The following is an 11,630-nucleotide window of genomic DNA, read 5'->3' as shown; positions in this document are numbered from 1 at the left end:
GGGTATAAGAACGATGGTGGGTGGGCTGGAAGGGAAGGGTGGTTCTGGAAAGAAGGGGTAGGTCTGAAAGGAGGGTGAGTCTGGAAAAAAGGTGATGGTCTGGAAAGGAGGGGTGGTTCTAGAAATGATGGTTAGGTCTGGAAACGAAGTTGTGGTCTACAGAAAGGATGGGTTGGTAGGTGGAAAGAAAGAAGGGGCGGTTCTGGAAAGGAGGTGTAGGCCTGGAAAGAATTAATGGTTCTGGAAAACACTGGTGTGTCTGGAGAGGAAGGGTTTGGTCTGGAAAGGACGAGTGGGTCTGGAAAGGCTGAATGGGTATGGGAAATGAGGGTTCGGTATGAAAAGGAGGGTGGGTCTATAAAAGAGGGATAAGTCTGGAAATGATGGTGGATCTGGACGAGGGTAGCCATGGGTGGGTTCTCACATTTTCATAATGATGACGCCGTCGCATCCAAAGAACAAATAGCCTAAAATTTTCTAATTAATTGTAGACTGAATAAGGTGTCTTCAGTGTGATTCCTCTCTCTCTCTCTCTCTCTCTCTCTCTCTCATCGTCTCTCTCTCTCTCATCTCCTCTCTCTGCTCAATGTTCTTACAACCTTGGTAATAGGGAGACTGTAGGACTAAGGATATGCCATTACTTAGTATGCAGGAGGAGGTCTTCAGCAGGAATTTAACTAAGAAATTAAGACAAATGATTGATGGTTAATAAGGGGTGAACTTACTTAGATTCTTACGAGTGGTATGGATATGGGTCCAGAACACTTTATGAAAATTATACCAGGAGTTGGAAACGTAGTGATAAATGTGCAACTTGGAAAGTGTTTTGGGCATCAGGAATAATAACAAGCTTTTGTTCACTTCGCCTTAAGCTGCAATCATTGAGTTTCTAAGCGCTAAACATATTGGTGCTCTACCTACTGGACCATTGTTTTTTTTCATGAGCACATTTAAAACTTTTATCTTCTTTCGACTGAATATTTTCGTTTTCACCTTCAAAACAAATATTTCCCCCAAAAAGAAATTTGCCTAAAGGCCTTCTCCAAAGACAGTAGAAATGGGAGCAGGGGCTAAAAAATGAAAAATTATTTGATATTGTAATATTCCTTCATTTTCACCCTCACAACCATTGTTCTCCACCAAAAGAAATTTGTCTGAAGGTCGTCTTCGAATATAATAGAAATGAGAGTAGAGGGCAAATAAAAAAAAAAAAAAACACAATAAAAAATGAAGATGAAAAGGTGTTTTTTTTTGGGTCCTAAGAACAGAAAAGTAGCCCCATTCTGAACCCTACACTTAGTCTAATGAGGCAATTCATTCCCCAGACTCTCTTCTGGGCAGATTCGCTCAACCGTCTGTTGATTGATTATCCTGAGTTTTCAGTCCAGTTTGTACGACGAAGCTCCTCAACGAGGACCCTCCAAGTCAACAACAACAGCCCCTTCTATGTACATAATCATGGAGCTTCATTTTCTGTTTCCAGGGTGAAATGGATAAAAACGGATTGAAGTATCTTTGCTGTCATCCTGATGACAGCGTCGACTCACTTTGCGTATTCAGCCATGAGAAATACTATGCTCATTTGGTAAGCTGCTATTATCATGTAATGAATATACATCTACTTAATAGAAAAGTATTCATAGGAAACTAAACTAGAGCAAGTAACTGGTCTAATACATTCAGAAGACTGAGCATTACATGTCTTCAAGTTTATGTAAAAAACATAAACTTAATTTTTAAAAATTATCACATGCCACAATATCATAACACCCATACACATACAACCATAGAGGAACCTACTCTAAATATATGTTTACATATTCTGACTAACTTTATTATCAACATCAATTTCCGCCGTCAGGTCAACAGCGCGCGACGCCTGACGTTCTGCGTAATTAAACGGTCGGTTCTCCGTCATAAATAGAAATGAAGACCTCATAACGAGAGAGTCACCAGCTGTGTGACGATATTTCACAGGTCAGGAAGCCATTTCCACAGAGCAGTGAATCTATGGCACACAATAATCAGAGTTTCATGAGTATAAGCTCTTTATATAGCGAGGGATTGTAAATTTAAAGTTGTTGTTTAATATCTATGTATATACATGTGTGTGTGTGTGCGTGTGTGTGTGCGTGTGTAAGTGTATGTGTCCGAATTTTTTATATTAAAGATAAATTTAATTTGAAAATATAGATTTATTTGCATATATACATATGCATATATATATATATATATATATATATATATATATATATATATATATATATATATATATATATATATTGTTACGAAGGCGCCAAGTATCTGGTTACCATGCATCAAATATTACCTCACAAAAAGCCAGACACCTGAACCCTCATAACACGTTTAAACGACTGAATACTCTAAAAGGCAACAGTGATCCCTTAACACTTACCAGTATTGCACCGAAAATCATACTAAGTTCATCAAAACAGGTGTGAGGTAATCTTGTAGTAATTAAATTAATCAAAGGGCATCACTCCATCACAACTTTAAAAGTCTAAGTATATTTCCCTGATTTCAGAAGTCTAAGTACTTCATTGGTTCTAAGTCTCTTCAATAAATTGAGGAAAGCAAATCAATTACCACTCTACTTTTCTACCTATTATCATATAGTCATAATCAAATATAATTATACTGGTGTAAGATAAAGAAAACACTTATAAAATTTTAAATACAAAAATGTATTATTAAATTCAAATTTATAAGTGAAATTCACAATATCAGGGAAAATTACTGTTACTTGAAAACAAAGTAAAATTTGATTAATTCTTGAATCAAATTAAGTAAAATTAAATCAAAATTAATTTATCAACAAAATTCAAGAAAATTAATTCAATCAAAATTCAAAAGTATTAGGCAATAATTGAAAATCTGAAATTAATTCACAAGTGCTAAACAATAATAAATCTTGAAAAGAATTCTAAGTAAATGCAAATCATTCACAGTGTTAAATTTAATTAAATGTGCATGATTAAGCAATGAAAATAACTAAGTCAAATAAATTGTGAATGCAAACGAAAATATAAAATAAAAGACACACTTCAATAAGAAAATGAATAAGTGCACACACATGGAACGACACAAACACAAAAAATATCAGCAATGTGTAAAAGTGTAAATCTTTTTCACTTCAAAAAACACTGTAACCAACAGTACCATTAGTTAACCACAGTTCCTATCAATTATTAGTTAAACACAATTATTATCCGTTATTAGTTATTAGTTAACCAAACACTTTTCTGATTAACTTTTAGTTATTAGTTAAACACAGTTCCTAACTGTTATTAGTTGCAACTAATAAAAATATAACATACTTTACCTTGATATACCAACTTCTTTCTCTGCTGCAGTCTTGTCTTACACAATTTCACAAAAACCAGGCGCTGTTACGAAATAATGTCTGTTCGATTCCACAAAAGAAACTAAATAACACTATATAAATTCTAAAAAATATCAAACATGAAATTCTAAACGTTATGAGTGACCAATTTACGTTACGTTAATATAATCTCAATGATGTCGAATGAGAGAGAGAGAGAGAGAGCGAGAGAGATGTTAATGCCTCGAGGTCTTAAGATAGAATGAAATCTCTTCCTTTACGGAAGCGGAGAGAGCAGATGTCAAAACATTCTTGGCACGAAAGCTTCTCGAAAGTTCTGAAATCTGATGCAATCTCACATACAAAATGTGCAACACCCACGTGGGACTTGACAAAGATATACGCGTACAAGTCCAGTCTATTAGAAAAAAAAGAAAGACGGTACCCGACTCGATCGAGACGGAGAAGTCTTATCACGTACGATGACAGATTCTCCAAAACACAAGTGAAGATTTGAGATCGCTTATCAAGATGCGTTGACAGATTAGGGAAGCAAACAGAGATCTCTCTCTTTTACGTATATATATATTCTTATAAGAACATGCAAAGCAAAATCTGAACACACATTTTAAAACATCCTATATTCTAAGCCATCTAGGAATCTGAAAAAATGTTACACAATCTACAAGAGATTTCAAAGAGGGGAAACATGCATTTTGAAAGTAGCAATAAATAATATACCCCCCTCCTCCCCCCAGAAGATATTTTTTTATCACGGTGTTGAATCCAACGATTCGCAACGAGATAAATAATCAGCAACTACATTGTTTTTGCACTAATGTGCTGCACTCTTAAGTTATACTGTTGCAGGCACAAAGACCACCTGGTCAGTCTTTGATTGTGATTTTTCATTTTCTTTTCTGGATAAATTACAGTGGATTGTGATCAGACAATATTAAAATTTCTTCATTCCTAGGTCTAATCACATACACTTCAAATTTTTTCAATGCAGTGATTATGCTAAAGTTTCCTTCTTGATTGTCGAATATACTTTCTGATGTTTTTTTTCAATTTTGTAGACATGAAGCACACAGGATGGTAGATATTATTTTCATCTTGAAGTAGAACAGCTCCAACGCCACAGTCTGACGCATCAACTTGTATCACAAATTTCTTGTCGAAGTCTGGAGCTTGAAGTACTGGTCTTGAAGTTAAAATGGCTTTTACCTTCTCAAAGGATTCTTGACACTCTGGAGTCCAAATAAACTTAGCTTTGGGACTAGTTAAGTCTGTCAGGGGAGCTACTACGGCTGAGAAATTTGGGCAAAAACGACGATAGAAACCAACCATGCCTAAAAATCTCTGTAGCTGTTTCCTGGTAGTATGGTGGGGTAGCCTTACGGATAACTTCTACATTAGCATTTACTGGAGCAAGAAGGCCTTTCCCAACTTCAAACCCAAGATACTGTACAGTTGCCTTTCCAAACTCACTCTTCTCTAAGTTGACTGTTAATCCTGCTTCTTGTAGTTTTCTTGAAAACTTTCCTCAGAATCTTCGGATGTTCTTTCCCACGTTGTAGAGTAAATCACGATGTCATCTAGGTATCACACCTACTCCTTCTATTGGTCCTAGCAGTTGATCCATCACTCGTATACTGATACAGTCCAAACCAAATGGTAATAATAAAAGCTGACAGCAACTTCGCATTCTCATCTAAGGGAATTTGATAATATCCTTTCAACAAGTCTATCTTGGAAACAAACTTGGCTTGCCCAATATTATCAAGTAACTGATCTATAAGAGGCAAAGGATAATTATCAGCCACACTGATGGAATTCAGCTTCCTATAATCAGTACACATCCTAAAGGAACCATCTGGTTTCTTCTAACACACATGGAGAACTGAAGTGACTTGAACTGGGTTCTGCTAATCCATGTTGCAGCAAATACTCAACTTCTTTCTTCAAACATCTCGATGATACGGTGATAAGCGATAGGCTCTTTGCTTGAAAGGTTTTCCATCTTCTTGAATCTTGATTTTCATGCTTGGTCAGATCAGTACGTCTAGGCACATCTGAAAAAATTTCTGGAAAACTTCTAATTACTTCACTTAAGTCTTCACCTTGTTCAATACTCAGATGTTTCAGTTTATCCTCCAAATTTTCCAAAATTGAAGAATTATTCATCTTGCTTGCAGTTCCCAATTCGTAGCCATCATCGTCTTCTGTAGATAAGTTGTCTGGGTTACTGACACAGTTTCAGTTTTAGTTTCTGAGAAATAAGGTTTCAAGAGGTTCACATGTATCTTCCTTTGTCTTCTTCTTCTTTCTGGTGTTTCAATCACATAAGTTCTATCACTTAACTTCTGAATTATCTTGTAAGGACCTTGAAATTTTATTTATTAGTGAGGGGAAATCTCTTGACAGGTAAGAAACACTAACACTTGTTGACCAACACTAAACTTCTTAGCTTAGTCTTAGCATCAATCTCCTTTTCATTTTTCTCTTGACTAATTTTCAAGTTTTCTAAAGAGAATTTTCTAATCTCTTTCAACCTTTTCCTTAATTCTTCACATACTCTCCTTGGCTTTCCTCTTGATTTTCTTCCCCATTTTCTGCAAGAATCTTCAACGGTCCTCTAACTTCTCTTTCCAAAAATCATCTCATTAGTGAACATCCCATACTTTCTTGATAAGCACTCCTAACTTCAAACAACATTAATGGTAAAACCAACATCCCATTCTCTTCCTGACTCAGAACAATACATTGTCAGTATACTTTTCAATGTCTGGTGGAACCTTTCTAAGGCACCTTGAGTTTCTGGATGATAGGCAGTGGAATAACTGTTGTTTCACTCCTAACAAATTCATCACATCCTGGAATAACTTTGAAGTAAAGTTTGTTCCTCTGTCACTTTGTACTATTTCTGGTATTCCAAACTTTGAGAAAAACTCCACAAGTTTTTCAGCAGCAACTATCTTGGCAGATATGTTTCTAACAGGGATTGCTTCTGGATACCTTGTCACAGGACACATTAATGTCAACAGATATTCATTTCCTTTCTTTGTCTTCGGCAATGGTCCAACAATGTCTATAATCACTTTGCTAAAGGGTTTCTCCTCTAACTTCTATAGGTTGTAGGGGGCTTTCTTGATGGTTTTCATTCGGTTTTCCATATCTGGCAGGTATGACACTCACGACAAACCTGCTAACATCTTTGTGAAGTCCAGGCCAGAAAAAATATTTCATGATCTTCTCCACAGTCTTCCTGATTCCCATATGTCCAGACTCATGAGCTACTGCAACCACTTGCTTTCTCAATGGATATGGAATCAAAATTGATGATATTCGCCCCATACAGCATCTCCTGGTATATCTGTAGTCTATACTCATCAGTAAACCTTCCTTCAGATAGTAACAGGTAGGAGTTTGTTGCATCTCTTCTCGATCACAACTCTGAAGAACAAATCAGTTAACGATGCACCTCCTTCTTCTGCAAGTCATCAGCTTCTCTCTTGTCACTTGACCAACTTCAAGGGTTGAATTCTCAATATCTGCTAACTCAGCTACTGTAGTTTCACTACTGTCTTCAGTAACACTTGGACTACTCGGAGTCTCTTCAGGAACATCAGGTTCTTCTTCTTCGTCGTCGTCGTCTTCTTCAATCTTCTTGTGAAATCTCTTCTTGGTCAGCACTATGGGAAACTTCACTTCCCTGGAATAATTCTTCTAAAGCACAAAGATCCTTCACTTGATCCTTCTTTGGTGTGTAAATCCTCAGTTTCTTCACTTACAGTCGTAGTCCTCTTCATACTTCTGGTAGTTACACAACTAGGAAACAGGTGGGGGTTATTCTTCTCCAACTCTACTGTAGACTAATCCTCAATGTTTGTCTGTCACTACAGGACAAGGAATAAAATGGCACACCACCAACTTCATTCCCCAACAGAACATGTATACTTTCCACAGCTAGTGAGTCCTTTACAGCAAAAAAATCAACATTCCCTGTCACCAATTCACATGACAGGTGTAAGCGGCATATAGGAGTTACTTCTTCTCGCCTCCTATACCCTTCAAAATAACTGAATCTCCTGTGAGACTCTTCTCCAACTGAGGGTAAGAACCAGTACTACCACACTATGGTTACTCCCTGTATCACGTAATATCTTGACTGGTACCTGCTACTTCCTTCTTGAGTTGACAGCATACCCTCATAGATATATGGCTTAAAAGCCTCCACACTGCTAAGCCACTCACTGCTTGAGGTAACATTTCCACTGGTTGCTAAACATTCAGCTTGTTTAGTTTCATTCTTCTCTGGAGTCTGATTCTTTCCCACACTGCTCTTCGTAGTTTGTTTTACCTGGTCACCTTTTACAACTTGACCAACTGCCTTTGACTGCTGTTGATTCCGATAACACTCTTGACTGTAGTGTCCTACTCTTCCCACACTTGAAACCGGCAACATTAGGTTTCTGTAACTGTCTTGAAAAAACTGGATGAGGATTTCATTTCATTAGTTTGCTGATGGGTGTATTACCTTGTGTACTCTTGGTAGTATCACTTGTAGATTTCCCATTAAATTTGTTCCTGTTTATTTGGATAAGACTTAAAACCTGGGCGTTGTTGACTCTGGTACTTGACATTGTAATTACGTTTACTACTGATTATATTATAATCTTCACTGAGTGTAGCAGCTTTGTCAAGTTTCTTCACTTCTCTCTCTCTTAAATAAGCTCTTATATGTTCAGGAATTCCCTTAAGATACTGTTCAAGAACAAGTAACTCTTCTAACTCATCAAAAGTTTTAACTTTAGCAGCTTCTACCCAACATTTGAAACACCTTCTCACTTTGTAAGCATAATCTAAGAATGTTCCCTTCTCATCTTTTCTCAAATTTCTGAATCTCTCATTGTAGTACTCTGGGGTCATCTGGTAAACTTGTAGCACACTGTGTTTAAGTACCTTGTAGTCTTTACACTGATCAGTTGTTAAAGCTAGATAAGCACTTCTCCCTTTACCAATTAAGTCACTTTGTAGCAAAACTGACCATTTTTCCTCTGGCCATCCCATACCTGAAGCCACTTTCTCAAAGTGATAAAAAAACTCATCTGGAGCTTCTTCAGTAAACTTAGGGATTAACTTCTGTACGCTCACTACATCAAATATAGGGTCTTGATTACCTTGGTTAGGGTTAGACAGTGTTACAGGTAACGTGGATCTAGCTCTTATTAATTCCATTTCCCTTTCATGTCTTGCAATTTCTCTTTCCTCTTCTGCTGCTTTTTCTTCTTCTCTTTCTCTTCTTTCTTGTTTTTCCCTGTCTATTCTTTCTCTTTCAGCTTGCATTCTTTCTCTTTCAGCTTGCATTCTCTCTCTTCACTCTCTTTCGCAAGCATTTTTAGCTTAATCAAATTCTTTTTCTGCTTCAATGTGTCTAAGCTCTAACTCTGCATCTCTTTTCTCTTTCTTTCTGCTTGCTTATTTATGAGATCAGCACGTGCTACATTCAACAACTCTTGAGCCAATTCTAACTCATCTTCATCAGTTATTCTACCAGAGGTTATCAATGATTCCATGCCTCTGCTAAAGCGCTCCACTGTGCTCTAGACAGAGTGGTTTCAGACAAAACTTGGATGGAAGGGGCTGCTAAAAATTCCTGAACATTGAACTGAGCCATTTTCCTCTAAGTTATCAACTTACAATTCAATACAATAAATGCAAAACAAAAACTATATGGTCACTCTCCTAACAAAATATATCCTAACACACCAGTATATCTAGAGTGATAATGAAATCTGCTTCCCGGGTCTCTGGGCACCATTAAACAATGTTACGAAGTGCCAAGTATCTGGTTACCATGCATCAAATATTACCTCACAAAAAGCCAGACACCTGAACCCTCATAACACGTTTAAACGACTGAATACTCTAAAGGCAACAGTGATCCCTTAACACTTACCAGTATTGCAGAAAATCAGACTAAGTTCATCAAAACAGGTGTGAGGTAATCTTGTAAGTAATTAAATTAATCAAAGTGCATCACTCCATCAACAACTTTCAAACTCTAAGTATTTCCCTGATTTCAGAAGTCTAAGTACTTCCCTGGTTCTAAGTCACTTCAAATAAATTGAAGGAAAGCAAATCAATTACCACTCTATTTTTCTACCTATCATCAATATAGTCATAATCAAATATAATTATACTGGTGTAAGATAAAGAAAACACTTATAAAAATTTTAATACAAAAATTATTATATAAAATTCAATTTATATGTGAAATTCACAATATCAGGGAAAATTACTGTTCCTTGAAAACAAAGTAAAATTTGATTAATTCTTGAATCAAATTAAGTAAATTAAATCAAAATTAATTTATCACAAAATTCAAGAAAATTAATTCAATCAAAATTCAAAAGTATTAGGCAATAATTGAAAATCTGAAATTAATTCACAAGTGCTAAACAATAATAAATCTTGAAAAGAATTCTAAGTAAATGCAAATCAATTCACAAGTGTTAAATTTAATTAAATGTGCAATGATTAAGCAATGAAAATAACTAAGTCAATTAAATTGTGAATGCAAACGAAAATATAAAATAAAAAGACACACTTCAATAAGAAAATGAATAAGTGCACAAACAATGGAACAGACACAAACACAAAAAATATCAGCAATGTGTAAAAGTGTAAATCTTTTTCACTCAAAACACTGTAACCAACAGTTTTTACCATTAGTTTACCGCAGTTCCTATCAATTATTAGTTAAACACAATTCCTATCCGTTATTAGTTATTAGTTAATCAAACACTTTTCTGATTAACTTTTAGTTATTAGTTAAACCGTTCCTAACCGTTATTAGTTGCAACTAATAAAAATATAACACACTTACCTTGGTATACCAACTTCTTTCTCTGCTGCAGTCTTGTCTTACACAATTTCACAAAACCAGGCGCCTTTACGAAATAATGTCTGTTTCAGATTCCACAAAAGAAACTAAATAACACTATATAAATTCTAAGAAATATCAAACATGAAATTCTAAAACATTATGAGTGACAATTTACGTTACGTTAATATAATCTCAATGATGTCGAATGAGAGAGAGAGAGAGAGAGCGAGAGAGATGTTAATGCCTCGAGGTCTTAAGATAGAATAAAATCTCTTCCTTACGAAGCGGGAGAGAGCAGATGTCAAAAACATTCTGGCACGAAAGCTTCTCGAAAGTTCTGAAATCTGATGCAATCTCACATACAAAATGTGCAACACCCACCCACGTGGGACTTGACAAAGATATACGCGTACGAGTCCAGTCTGTTAAAAAAAAAAAAAGAAAGACGTACCCGACTATCGAGACGGAGAAGTCTTATCACGTATGATGACAGATTCTCCAAAACACAAGTGAAGATTTGAGATCGCTTATCAAGACGCGTTGACAGATTAGGGAAGCAAACAGGGATCTCTCTCTTTTTACGTTATATATGTATTCTTATAAGAACATGCAATGCGAAATCTGAACACCACATTTTAAAACATCCTATTCTAAGCCATCTAGGAATCTGAAAATGTTACACAATCTACAAGACATTTCAAAGAGGGGAAACATGCATTTTGAAAGTAGCAATATAATAATATATATATATATATATATATATATATATATATATATATATATATATATATATATATATATATATATATATATATATATATATATATATATATATATATATATATATATACAGACGGACGGACAAACAATTCTATACCGTAAACATATCACAATTCCTTCCTTACTCTTTCTGTTGAAAGAGTAAGCATTATTACCGCTCCTTCCATAACTGCTATTTCTGTTCCACAGTTTTTAAATTTTCCTCAATCTTACAAAGTGTCGACTTCACCGAAAAGTAAATTTCCTTACAAATTACAAATCAGCAATTCTTAACCTCGTTTCTCAATGATATTCCCCATATATGCCATATTTATATATTTAATCTGTCGACAAAACACCTTCCAGTTACGACACTAAACCTAATTTTTCCGTTCTTACTTGTAAAGATATTCAGCATGATTTTACAGATACTGCTTTTTCAGCTGTATTTTCCCTATAATGAGATTGTAATTCGAATCGGATCAAGGACTGGGAATTACAGGAGATTATTTTGCCATTAAACAGAAGCGCTGTACCTGTACCTTCCCTTTTCTGTCATTTTTAAGTGTTCGTTTGTTTCACACTCGTAGCACGATTGTGTACAGTTAGACGAATGTTGTTTTTCGTTTAAATAAA

This window comes from Macrobrachium nipponense, chromosome 18 (genome assembly GCF_015104395.2).
Source record: "Macrobrachium nipponense isolate FS-2020 chromosome 18, ASM1510439v2, whole genome shotgun sequence".
Classification (NCBI taxonomy): Eukaryota; Metazoa; Arthropoda; class Malacostraca; order Decapoda; family Palaemonidae; genus Macrobrachium; species Macrobrachium nipponense.
The sequence above is the reverse complement of the archived record's forward strand: the minus strand, read 5'-3'. Positions refer to the sequence as shown.